The 14072-nt window shown below is 35.8% G+C and overlaps 1 protein-coding gene across 4 annotated transcripts in view; it reads right to left on the bottom strand.

Annotated features, from left to right (window-relative positions):
* The window catches only part of LOC123560991 (cell adhesion molecule-related/down-regulated by oncogenes-like), a 120035-nt gene that overhangs the window by 64262 nt on the left and 41701 nt on the right, over positions 1-14072 (bottom strand). For 3 of the 4 annotated variants that reach the window (XM_053552096.1, XM_053552093.1, XM_053552095.1), the window contains exon 2: positions 11666-11723. The gene's annotated coding sequence lies outside the window, so the exon portion shown is untranslated. Of the gene's footprint in view, positions 1-2398; positions 2623-11665; positions 11724-14072 lie in introns of those variants that run through there. The other variant, XM_053552094.1, reaches the window with a different exon arrangement.

Raw genomic sequence — 14072 nt, 5'->3', positions numbered from 1 at the left:
CTGACCTGGCTGTCAAATATCACTATAGCACTGGACTGTTCTGTCCATCAAATATCACTACAGCACTGGACTGACCTGGCTGTCGAATATCACTAAAGCACTGGACTGTTCTGCCCATCAAATATCACTATAGCACTGGACTGACCTGGCTGTCTAATATCACTATAGCACTGGACTGTTCTGCCTATCAAATATCACTACAGCACTGGACTGACCTGGTTGTCGAATATCACTATAGCACTGGACTGTTCTGCCCATCAAGTATCACTACAGCACTGGACATACCTGGCTGTCGAATATCACTATAGCACTGGATTGTTCTGCCCATCAAATATCACTACAGCACTGGACTGACCTGGCTGTCTAATATCACTATAGCACTGGACTGTTCTGCCTATAAAATATCACTATAGCACTGGACTGTTCTGCCCATCTAATATCACTACAGCACTGGACTGCCCTGGCTGTCAAATATCACTACAGCACTGGACTACCCTGGCTGTCAAATATCACTACAACACTGGACTAATCTGCCTATCAAATATCACTACAACACTGGACTGATCTGCCTATCAAATATCACTATAGCACTGGACTGTTCTGCCCATCAAATATCACTACAGCACTGGACTGCCCTGGCTGTCAAATATCACTACAGCACTGGACTTCCCTGGCTGTCGAATATCACTACAACGCTGGACTGTGCTGCCTCAAATATCACTACACAAAGGCAAAAAGTATAAAGTCTTTACAATGCTACTTAGAAAATACTCTCAAAATTGAAATTCTTTACAGCTTGACAGAACAACCCTTAAAGACTTCTTCCTGAACTAAAGAAGACCTTGTTCTTTAGCAAATGACCTATGGAAGCCATTGTGGATTTCTGCTGCTCTAGAAACAGGATTCTAACCTGCAACGCCTGTGTTAGAAGTCAGATGTTCTAACACATACCACTGCACCTCCCGCCTCTCCTTCACTCCCAGAATGTAACTGTAAGTAGCCCCTACACACCCTTCTACTCCATTCTTTACTGACTCAACTTCTTCTGACCTACCAGACAGGAACTATCTATCTTAGTATGTTGCCATAGTTATAACATTGAAAATGTAGTACAATGTAGTTGCAATGTATTTATTCCAAAGTCCCAGGGTTTGGTCAAACATACATTCTTTCAAGACATCTTATACACTGTGCTTTGAAAGTACTACAAGGTCTTAAAAGCGGGAGAAAGAAAGGACAATAAGACCTAGAGTAACAGAAATCAAACGTACGGAGGTCATGAAATTAATAGAAACAACAGACAATGACTATCCAGCATGGGTTGGAATCTGGGCAGAACCACCAACCTTCTATAAGCTGGCTGGATGGCTTCCTCACATTAAGAATTCTGCTGCAAAAGCAAGGAGTTTAAACCCACATTGATAAGGAGTAAGTGATCTGAGGTCAGCAACCATAATCGCTTGGCCAAGGAAGCCCTTTAAGGAATATCTAACTTCCTTTATAACATTATAATATATATTATGTTTGCTGTTTTGTGTAAAATCTTCATACATTCAAAAATATTGTCTCCCAAATATACTTTAACCTTTAGCCTGCTGGTGGCAAGCGATTCTGCCTTTGCAACCAATGCAGACCAAGATCATGGTCTACAGTGTTGTGTCGCTATTCAGTCTGTAAATTTTCAGTGAACACTCCTTTAAATAATCAATGGTACTGCCAAAATTGATTGATAGACCAGTTCGTTTTAGAAATTTAGCAAGGTAAAAGGTTTAACATGTTAAAGGATCTCTTTCTTCTTGCCAATTTAACCCTTAGCCTGCTGCAGGCGAATTTAACAGCCTTTGCAAACAGCTTGGAACCAGATCAGACGCCGATTAAATCGGCGTCTGATCAGGTTCCAAGCTGTTTGCTACTCTGACAATATTTCTTCTAATTTTGGAGCAAATTGAATTAATTTTACAATTTTAGCAGACGACGTTTCCAGCAGACGACATTTTATCTAGCGTGCTAAAGGTTAAAGAGGCAACCAATACATACATGTATTGTTGATATTTTGTCAGTTGATATATTATGAATCTATGATCTGAATAATGATTAATATATTCTCTCAACATATATCATCAACAGTTAACACACAGAATATATAATTAATATACCTAGTCACAGCAAGGACTGAATGAACGGTGATCATGAATAACAAAGATCTCTTTTAGGTCAGTCCTTTTGTGAGCACAAGAAATACACCTTAAAGAAAATCGCTTGAAAACAGTAACAAAAGATTGACAAAAGTAACAATAATGCGTTAATATTTGCTCAAGAATATTGTACAAATTTGTGTCAACACTACTGACAAAAGAACCATTTATATGCCGACCCAATCACGGTAAACGCCAATTACCTGTGTTAATCAACAAAACATAAATCCAAACTTTTAAGACACCAGCATCCGAATTATACATATCACATCTTCAATAGTCTACGTTCATTAACTGTCACGTATTCAAGCGAATAAAGGAAATAAAACTCCATTTTTCCAAGTTATATTCACATAATTCCGAATTATTTTAACAAAACATAATGTCAACATGGTGAAGTATTGTGTACATTCTACCATCAGATCCCCTATAGTTTGTATAAAACCTATAAAATGGTTACTTCACGGTTCAGCAACCACCGATCAAGGTAACACACATCTGTGTCGCGCTCAGGTAAATGGGACATCACTCGATCTTTTTTTACCTGTCATTGTATGGAGACAATTACATTTAAACTCGTTTTTCTTCTTAAAATCCACTGAAAGCAACGGGCAAATTTTTTAATTGTTTTTGTTATCATCAAATGTTAAAAAAGCAAAATTTCTTCTAAAAATAGTAGGAGTACAATATGTGTTTAAAAGGTAAACAAAATGATGGAAAACTGACAAAGAAATATTTACACCGGTCAAGCTTTTGTTTTGAACAACTTCTGTTTTATTTATTCACGTTTTAAACAAAGTCATATTGAGGGCAGTTCTGACAAGTTGCAAATTTGGTTAAATATCAGCTGCGTAGCTAGGTAAACATAATATAATTATGTGCATACAATTCATTTTGTGAAACTGGATCGAGGAAAAATGCAACTTAATAAAAATATAACAATAATTTTGATGTAGGACGGTTAAAATAGCTAAATTTTGGAGAAATCTTTAATAATTTGTATCAATATATACCCTTTTAAGGAAACAAAAATCTTTTTTTTCTCCACACACACTTTGAGCGCCTTCAAGAGACTTTGATGAAGATTTGTTTAATGTCAACCAAAATGCCGGTAGTACAGATATTTTGAAAAAAAAAAAAAAAGAACCGTGAATTGTAGGCCTCACTAACATGATTTGGTGTACATTCAATTAAGCCCTATAGCTACACCCAGTGAATTAATTCTATCTATATATAACATTATATTACATATGGTTAATGAATGCAGTCTTAATGTTTGTGGGGCTTTTAATCATATCAAACGTCGGGCTGTTACATAATTTATTACTTATCAGTGTATGTTTTTTATATAAAAAAAATGTTTCTATTCATTGTTACAACTATATTTTCTCCAGGAGACCATAATTCAATAGTTATGACATCCAAGAAAATGTCATTTTCATATTTTCATGTCTGCCCTTGAGCTAAATAATTGTGAATTTATTTCAACTGTCATACAATAATATGATAGGAATTACATATTACATGCATAACAGGTATATTACCTTAATATCTAACAATAAAGTGGCATATGACAAATGAGCCGTGCCATGAGAAAACCAACATAGTGGGTGTGCGACCAGCATGGATCCAGACCAGCCTGCGCATCCGGGCAGTCTGGTCAGGCTCCATGCTGTTCGCTAACAGTTTCTCCAATTCCAATAGATTATAAAAGCGAACAGCATGGAGCCTGACCAGACTGCGCGGATGCGCAGGCTGGTCTGGATCCATGCTGGTCGCACACCCACTATGTTGGTTTTCTCATGGCACGGCTCAAATCTTGTTTTATCATGAATATTTAATTAAGTGATAACAAAGAATGCTGTATGGAATTCCTTCTTCAGAGAAGCTGATCAAAAGTTCTTGAATGGAATCTAGTACAGTTGCACAATTCATATCTTTTCCACTATCTTGTTACAGAACTTTTTTTACATAGATGGTAACAGTTTATAAATGGCACAGACAACTCAAGCCGTAGAGCATCTAAACTACAGGTTCTGATTTTAAGGTAGTGGATGTGCTATGATAAAGTTCCATTCCATTACATATTCTCCATATGCAATTCCGGCAATTTCCAGAATGAGCGGAAAGCCGGAAACTCCTATGTGCTAGATTATTGTCAGGAAGAATCTCAGAATGCCAAACAAGAATACGTAATTAGATAATTGCGCAGAAATTTTCAACTGCCACTGCAGGTCCACTACCTTAATCAATGCTTAACTCTTAGCCTGCTGCAGGCGAATTTAACAGCCTTTGCAAACAGCCTGGAACCAGATCAGACGCCGATTAAATCGGCGTCTGATCAGGTTCCAAGCTGTTTGCTACTCTGACAATATTTCTTCCAATTTTGGAGCAAATTGAATGAACTTTACAATTTTAGCAGACGACATTTCCAGCAGACGACAATTTATCTAGCATGCTAAAGGTTAAACCTATAGTCAAAGATTTTCAAACTCGGTTTGAATACCACCTCAACCATGTTAGATATTTTACTAGCCCTTTGACATGTGCAATCAATCTTTGGACCTATAGTGGTCTTTGACCTTGTGGAACTTTCAACAGAACTTCCGGATATGTAGCACATAAAGCCTTTGAAAAAACGCAGCTGAAACCAACTCATCAATAAAACCCACAAGCTACAGGACTTATGCTTAAAACCTGCAGTAAAATTAAACGAAAATTGAACCATCCTGCCTACACATTGTAAATCAGAGAAAGACAACTCAATTTGCATCAAGCCAAAATACTTCAGCAGCATCCCATGAAGATTTACCTCCCTTTATAACATTCCAATCTGGTGTCGGATGTCATAACATACCTGTATCTATTTATAGTTCACCTGTGAGAAACAACAAAGAAATAAAAGCAGTAATAAAGGGGATATAAACTTTCATGTTGCAGAAACTCAAATAAATAGATGCATATAAGATAAATATTAGATATCTTTAATGTGAACAACATTTTTTGTATGTATATAAAAACTATGAATTGGAATTAGCATAAAAGTATTTATTAGGAAAAAATTTTAATACATGGTATTAATTATCCAATTAAGTACCAAAGAAGATTTTAAACCACAACATGTTTTTGAGCATAAAAGTTCATTTTTGCACGTAAAAAAGTGTTTTTTCTTGCTAAATCTTTGCCACTGTTTTGATAATTGCTAAGTTTGAATTTCTTTTTTTCATGCGTTTTGCTTTAGGCTTCAAAAATAAAAGCTTTAAAGACTGAACATCAAAATCAAACTCAAAAGAATAAATGACATATATTTTAAAATACTGAATTACCTACATGGGAAAATAGACATTTTTTAAAGTATATGTCTTCAATTCATAGATTGTTAATGTTGGTATAAGACATTACCCTAACCGCCCATTAATTGTAATGGGTTTCGCACCTGCAAACTTAGACCATGTGATCTCAGTAATGTTCTATAAATGCATTTTTCTCTATTTTTCGCCCATCAAGTAGGTTAAATCTCATTTGTTGCCATGGAGTAATGGGGGTTTCAAATATACTATCATTAACATGTTTATGTAACACATACTTCTATCAATCAGATAAATACATTGAAAACCAACTTTTAATCTTTGAAACTTATTCTTAATTGAATTATTTTTTAAACTTTGAAATTTGTCCTACTTATACGCCCCAGTGATAAAATGAAAATGGTTGTGGTATTACTGCACATACTTAAAGATGGTCAAAATCAGTTTTTTTAATTATATGTTACAAGAAATCTTATATAACAACAAAATTAATGAAAATAAAAATATATTTGCCCGTACGGAACAGCTCGAGGGCCAAGTGGCTAATCGACACAGTACTAACGAGATATGTTAAAACTGATTACATATTCCGATGTACCTGCAAACATACAAATTCATTTCATGGCGGACAATTTTAAGAAGTAAATATATTAATACAGATCCCTACTTCAAATTTTAAGTTCATGACATTTAAACACCAATATAGACCGAAACAACTTATAATTGCGCTGACGTTGAAAAAAAAGATAACCACTTGTTGCCTATCTATTAAAATAGAATGAAACTGACGTATGACATGAGAAGTACAAGGTATACACATGCTCGATAATTATATAATCTAAACTGTCAATCATATAACATTACACGGCTTTTAAGAATACACTAGATTCCTTTGTAATTGTTCTAATTAAAGAACACGGATATTATGAAAACTGAAAAACTGAAGTGCAACAACTTGAAAATCGTTTACAACTCTTCTATTGAAATGAATATACTTATTCCAAAAACCTGAAACCGTGTGGTTTTTTGTTGCAAAGGATTTTCAAGAATTTCTTTGGATGAATATAGCAACAAAAGGCATTTTCAGAATTTTGGTGTTTTTTTTTTTTCGCAGTTCATTTACAAACTTTTTTGATGTTTTGAAGAAGTTCTTTCAGACACTCATTCTTTGTGAAGTTGAAGATTTGCACATTTTACATACGGATGTAACAACCACGTATATGTTGAACTATTTGCAGCCCTAAGTACAATGCCAGATTTTTATAGAATAATTTGACAGTATTCTGTTACGTTTGATTACAGACTTTCCACAAAGATAAGAAAGAAACCAAACGCCTTTGAAGTCTGCAAAAAATAAACAATCCAAACCGCTACACCATCACAATCTGGTAAACACAAGGGTAAAAAAAATAGAAAAGCTCAAAAGCACCACAGAGTTATTTTTGGTTAATATCATCAACAATACAAAGATAAAATCCTGATAAGACCTAAAAGCATAATCATACATTAATAATAGACAAGAAATTTTTTTCTGTGATCATAATGTTTCCATAACAGTAACAGATTTTCCACTTTGTTTCTATTAGTGTAACACCATTTTTCAGGTTATGTAAAGACAGTCAGATAAACTACCAACTGTGTCAAGTTTTAAGATCAAAACCCCAACCTGCACACTGGCAGAACTTTGCCCTCATAACACTGGGTCTCATTGAGTTAAACATTCATGCCAAATATAAACAAGATTCATCAATGAATGTCAGTTATGGGCCTGAACAAGATCTGACATGACCTTTGACCTCCGACTGTGACCTTGACCTTTGAGAAAGGAACCTGAGGGTTGCGCATGACACTCTGCCTCACTGAGGTTATCATTCATGCCAAATATAAACAAGATTCCTCAATGCATGTCAAAGTTATGGGCCGGTTAAGATCTGACATGAACTTTGATCTCCAACTGTGACCTTGACCTTTGAGATAGGAACCTGAGGTTTGCGAATGACACTCCGTCTCACTGAGGTTAACATTCATGCCAAATATAAACAAGATTGCTCCATGCATGAAAAAGTTATAGTCCGGACAAAAAATCCCGACAGGCACGAGCACACATGCACATACACCGAACAGCCATTTGGACAACTATGTCTTCGTTTCAGTAAGCAAGCTCGACAAAAACATAGTCATGGCTTTGCATAGTCAGTTTCAGGCTCGAGTAATAATCCCCTACAAAGTACCAAAATATCTTGGAACTATTTTCTTTTTCTTTTCTTTAAAATTTATTTATACAATTATATCAGAAGAATTGTACAAGTTATTATGCACTTTGTAAATTGCAGAGTTTATAATTAGTATTTATAATGTCTGGAAGGGACTCTCAAGTCCAAAGTCACTCATGTTGTCATGAGAGGTTATCACCCAGCCATACCAGATATCCCTTTATTGTCCCCTCACAAGATCTGTACTGAGGTTATGCAGCAAAGATCCAAATACCTTCTATTTGTCCCTCCCTCTCACAAAAAAAAATGTAAATTGCAACTTGGCAGTAAGATAAGTTTTGAAGAGTTTTTTTCTCTGTTTACATATTATTAAGCAGACAGGTGGGTCATGTCACAGCCTCTTGCAATGTTTGTGTAACTTCCTACACTATCAGGCATTATATACAAGGTAAGCTAGATCATTTTGTTCTGTAAATATTTTCTCTATGTCAGAATGTTTCAACCTACACATGATTCTTTCTCCTGCTATTTACCAGCAACCTCTAATCACAAAACTGGAGTTAAACTGTTCAAGTCCAGTCCTTTTGCTCATGCTGTCATGGACACTAGGTGCCCTGCTGGGGTCATTTCTAGTCACATTGCTCACATTGTCATGGACAACAGGTGCCTTGCCATGGTCATGTCCAAAGCCATTGCTCACATTGTCATGGACAACAGGTGCCCTGCCAGGCATCATATCCAATGACTTTGCTCACATTGTCATGGACAACAGGTGCCCTGCCAGGGATCATATCCAATGAATTTGCTCACATTGTCATGGACAACAGGTGTCCTGCCAGGGATCATATCCAATGACTTTGCTCACATTGTCATAGACAACAGGTGCCCTGCCAGGGATCATATCCAATGACTTTCCTCACATTGTCATGGATAACAGGTGTCCTGCCGGGGATCATATCCAATGACTTTGCTCACATTGTCATAGACAACAGGTGCCCTGCCGGGGATCATATCCAAAGACTTTGCTCACATGGTCCTGGACAACAGGTGCCCTGCTGGGGGTCATATCCAATGACTTTGCTCACATTGTCATAGACAACAGGTGCCCTGCCGGGGATCATATCCAAAGACTTTGCTCACATGGTCCCGGACAATAGGTGCACTGCCGGGGATCATATCCAATGACTTTGCTCACACTGTCATAGGCAACAGGTGCCCTGCCAGGGATCATATCCAAAGACTTTGCTCACATGGTCCTGGACAACAGGTGCCCTGCTGGGGGTCATATCCAATGACTTTGCTCACATTGTCATAGACAACAGGTGTCCTGCCAGTGTTATGTCCACTAGCAAAGATGAAGAATGAAAAAACTGCAGTGCACCTATATATATCATAATGTTGGGACAGCTACCATTATACTTGCTACATTAACCGCAGTAAACCAGGGTCATATGAAGGCAAATAGTGTGAAACATTTCAGCTATGAAGAAGAAAAATAATGATTTTTCTCTGCTTATAAATATATCAAGGACAGGCATAGTAAACTTCAAGAGTCCATATCAAATATTACCGAAACTTTGAAAACATTTTCCCCCGATTGTTCAAGAATAGCCGGTCATCATTTTTTCTGATAATTTAGGAAAATATTATGAAACACTTTGGTCCTCCTTAAAAGGCACATTGGAAGACAATAATACTCCTATTTCAAGAGAAACTTGATGAAGAGATTCTTTTTAAAAATATTCATGCTCAGCCTTTCTTTTTTATTTTGCTTTGCAAACATAGTATGGTTACTCTTCCAAAATGTAAAGAAAATCTTATCAAAGGAGGCCCCCTGCCACTGCTTAGAAAACCCTTAATACAAAATTTTAAACTGGAACTAGTCATCAGAATAGGATACTATCTGTCAATAATTATGGCAAACTGACTGCATACATCCGGACCACAGAGCCTTTTAAAAACACAGACCAGAAAGTTCACAATTATCATACATCTTCAAGTGTTTACATCACAGCTTTGTCCAGAAGAGCCTGTAAATTAGTTCTGTAAACATTCAGAACCTGTGCAAATATCCAATCACCAAATGAGCCGTGCCACGGGAAAACCAACATAATGGCTTTGCGACCAGCATGGATCCAGACCAGCCTGCGCATCCGCGCAGTCTGGTCAGGATCCATGCTGTTCGCTAACAGTTTCTCCAATTCCAATAGGCTTTAAAAGCGAACAGCATGGAGCCTGACCAGACTGCGCGGATGCGCAGGCTGGTCTGGATCCATGCTGGTCGCACACCCACTATGTTGGTTTTCTCATGGCACGGCTCAAATACATTTACCAAGAAAGCTGTATAATATCCTGTACAAACACAAGAAGAAAATTTGTGTTGAGAACATTGTTCTTGACCAGATGACCAAAGGTTTGAAGAATTAAAATTCTAATCAAGAGTGCCGATAGATGGCACCACCTGCTTACAAGCTATTTTTAGTGAAATATGGAATTTAAGTATAATGAAAACACAATTTTACAATGTCTTTTCATAAAATAAAATAGCACACAAGTTCATGTACAATGTGTAAAATGCTTCCAACAGTATTCCAGACTTTGAAAATCAGAACATTTGATTACCATTTGGCTCAAATCAAAGACAATGACCTCTGCCCTTGAATGAGGAAACAGCAAACTAGGAGTCATGCCTAGCTGAATTCTATTGCAGAGGCAATATGTATCACATGCTTAGTCCATAAATCATTCTTTTTTTTTTACCAAAATTCTTCACTTTTCTCTCTTTCTTATCTCAAATACTGTTTCAGTGTATCATGTGGTTACTATAGCAACTGGGGTCATTTGCATGAGTTATGAGTGACAGGTGGATGCCTGGCTGTGCTTGATTTACATTTTGAGAAAAACTTGAAACAGGTAACAAATTAACGGGTCTCCAAATTTACTATAAACTACTCTAACAGATACTAAATTTCCAGCAGAGATGCACTCTGCTACAGTCTGGACAGAATGCACTAAATATCTGAACCTAAAGCACTAAGCTTAAGAGGCTGATCAGTTTTAAATGTCTTTGACAGTAAAAAGAAAACCCTTTTGATTTTTAAAATTGTCATTATAAAAATCCTATTAAATAGCAGTAGTGTTAAGGGTCAGCCACATACTAGAAGGTGCAAAGATGAAGAAGCTACAAAAATGCATAGAAAAATGAAACATTAGCTCTGCTATTCAATGTGATCCCCATGGAAACAATAGGTGAAATCAAATCATAAAAGAGGTGGTTATCACCCATTCAATCATGATCTTTTCTTTCAGGGACACTTTGCCAGAAGAGGACATAACCAAAGAGGACATGACAAAAGTGGACATGAACAAAGTGGATATGAACAGAGGACATGACCAAAGTGGATATGACCAGAGGACATGACCAAAGAGGACATGACCAAAGTGGATATGACCAAAGAGGACATGACCAAAGGAGATATGACCAGAGGATATGAACAAAGAGGACATGACCAAAGAGGACACAACCAAAGTGGATATGACCAGAGGACATGACCCAAATGGATATGACCAAGGAGAACATGACCAAAGTGGATATGACCAAAGAGGACATGACAGAAGTGGATATGACCAGAGGACATGACCAAAGATCGAGGATATGAACAAAGTTGATATGACTAAAGAGGACAGGACCAAAGTGGATATGACCAAAGAAGACATGACCAGAATGGGTCATAACCAAATGAGGACATGACCAGTTGAGGATATGACCAGTACAGGACATGACCAGTCGAAGATACGACCAAAGGGGCCACAACCAGTAGAGAATATGACCAGAAGAGTTGTCACATGATCAAAGTTGTTTTTGAAGCCATACAGCAGTCAAATAGTAATTTTACTTCTAAAATCTGCTCACATATATGGTGACAGAATGACTGGATATACAACTCACCTTGCTGTTCTGCTGATTAATCCATTCTTGTAGTTTCATGCAGCAAATAATTTAAAACCTGAAAAACATAAAAATAACATTAATATAATCTGTACACTTATATTTTATTATATTCAAAATAAATGTGGGTCTGGCAGGGGGCCTTATCATATTAGAAAGTATGTTTAGAGTTCCTGAAACCAGTGCAAAATCCCTAACAGCAATAAAACAAACTGTAGGTTGGAAACAGTCTACTCTGACTCTCTTTTCATTCAACCTGGGGTCTTTAAGGCAAATATATGTGATTGCAGCAAAACACAAATATTCTTTGAATATCAATCTATTATGACAAACAGCACACTTAACCTGGACTGAACAAAAATTAACTCAATTTATACTCTTATGATCCAACTAAATTACAACTCAATGTAATTGTATTCACCAGAATTACAGTTTTAAAAGCATTACATTGTTTTAATCCAACTTAATTTATTCAAATAAACATGTAGGCTTGACTGTACCAAACTTTATTTTTATAGCAATTATGTGTCAAAGATGTTTAATTATGCAATTACTTTCTTTGTCTTCAAGTATTCATATAATCAATAGATTTGAATGTACAAATATATTTATCTGGTACCTTTTGCTCAACAAAGTATGCTAGATCAAAAGAAAAAGTTCTGAAAAAATTTGAAAGGAGAGATATCAAAGACTAAGGCGATTGAAAAACAACTGTTTTTGCAAAAGGCATGTGCTCACAAGAATTAAACATAAACAAGTGGGTATATTTTTTATATAAAACCAAGTGATAATTGGGAAAATACTCAATGAAACTATAGACACTTTTCTAGCATCACAAAAACCAGATGCAAGCCACATCCTGCCAGTTAAAAAAACTTCAAAAAGAAAGGGAAAACTCCTCATAATTTAGTTGACCCATAAATTGCCAAGTTATCTAGCACAGTAGAGGGAGAAGAGTGAGAAGAAGCGAAAGTTACATCTGGAATCTGGTTACCATTAGCAGCTTTTGTTTTATCTTGGTATTTTCACTGATTGTTTAGATCTTTTATTCAATTTACTTGGTTACATTCTTTCCAATTATATTATCAAAGCAGGAACTACTTTTAGCTGTCTGAGAAACCAAGCTGCTTCTCTTGAAAATATCACTGGTATATGACTTTCAGGTAACAAAGTGGAACAGTTGATTTTTGGATGTTCTCTCCAATAACTGAAACCTAAATATGTCACACAGTATGACCCTAAATGTTATAAAAAATAATTTTTGGAACCAGTCTTAAATTGGAGTCTTGCCATTGGCCAATCTCAGAAACAACCAAGCAGATGCTGGAAATTACAGACTGGTCTCCAAACTTGTTTTTAGTATCATTTCTCTTTAAAGGAGAACCAAAAATGTTGCACTGGAACTTCATTCTAACCTCTTCAAGAAAACTGAAAATTCTATAGAGTGCACTATACTGTAAGAATTTAGATATTTTGGCAAAAGTATAAACATTTTTTCTGCACACTTGATATAGCAGCTTGCAATGTTAACATTTGACACCTATCTGGTTTACTTTCCTGCCTATTATCTTATCTCGGTTAGAGTGAAATTCTGCAACAAGATAAGCAAATGAGTGGAAAAATGATAATTAGATACCAAATTCTCTTCAAAGATAGACCTGTAAATTTGATACTCTTATACATCAAAGTCAAATATAATGATCCTCTATTTAAAGAATACCTGATATTTAAGATAAACCATTATTCAACCTAAATAATGAGGGAAACAAGCTACGGTCTCCGTTTTTGAGAGAAACCATAAATTTATTCATTCAGACATATAGACTAATTTGTTACCCAACAAAAATGAATACCATTGACAAGGTATACCAACCCATTTCAAAATTATTACTGTCAAAGTAAATTAATTACGCTAGGACATATCTCCTATGAATTGACATACAGCAATAACATGAAAATACCTAGTTTTAAGTGTTTTTTTTCTTCGTACAAGGAAATAAATAATAAACAGGACATGGAAACACTACAAATTACAGTGTCATTATATTGTTCACATATTTGAGAAGCCAATTGATAAAGAGGATAAACTGAAATCCTTTTATAAGTTTTATAACCCCATTAATTCATCTTGAAAATGTTGCAAAAAAATTAAAATTGTATTTTACTTAAGATTTGCATTAATCGTATAAATCAAAATTCTCTATTTTATATGCAATATCAACAAATAATACTGCTATTTTTCTATCAAGCTAATACTATGGAATCGTTTTTGTGTGCAAGAAATTTTGTGGTCCAAGGCAAAACAACTATTTTGAGGGGATGTAAATCTGTGAGTTTCAAATTCTGAATATAAAAACGTCTGCAAGAATTATTAACTTAAGGATTATTAGGATTATATTTCATGGAC

Source organism: Mercenaria mercenaria, chromosome 10 (assembly GCF_021730395.1).
Source record: "Mercenaria mercenaria strain notata chromosome 10, MADL_Memer_1, whole genome shotgun sequence".
Classification (NCBI taxonomy): Eukaryota; Metazoa; Mollusca; class Bivalvia; order Venerida; family Veneridae; genus Mercenaria; species Mercenaria mercenaria.
The sequence above is the reverse complement of the archived record's forward strand: the minus strand, read 5'-3'. Positions and strand labels throughout refer to the sequence as shown.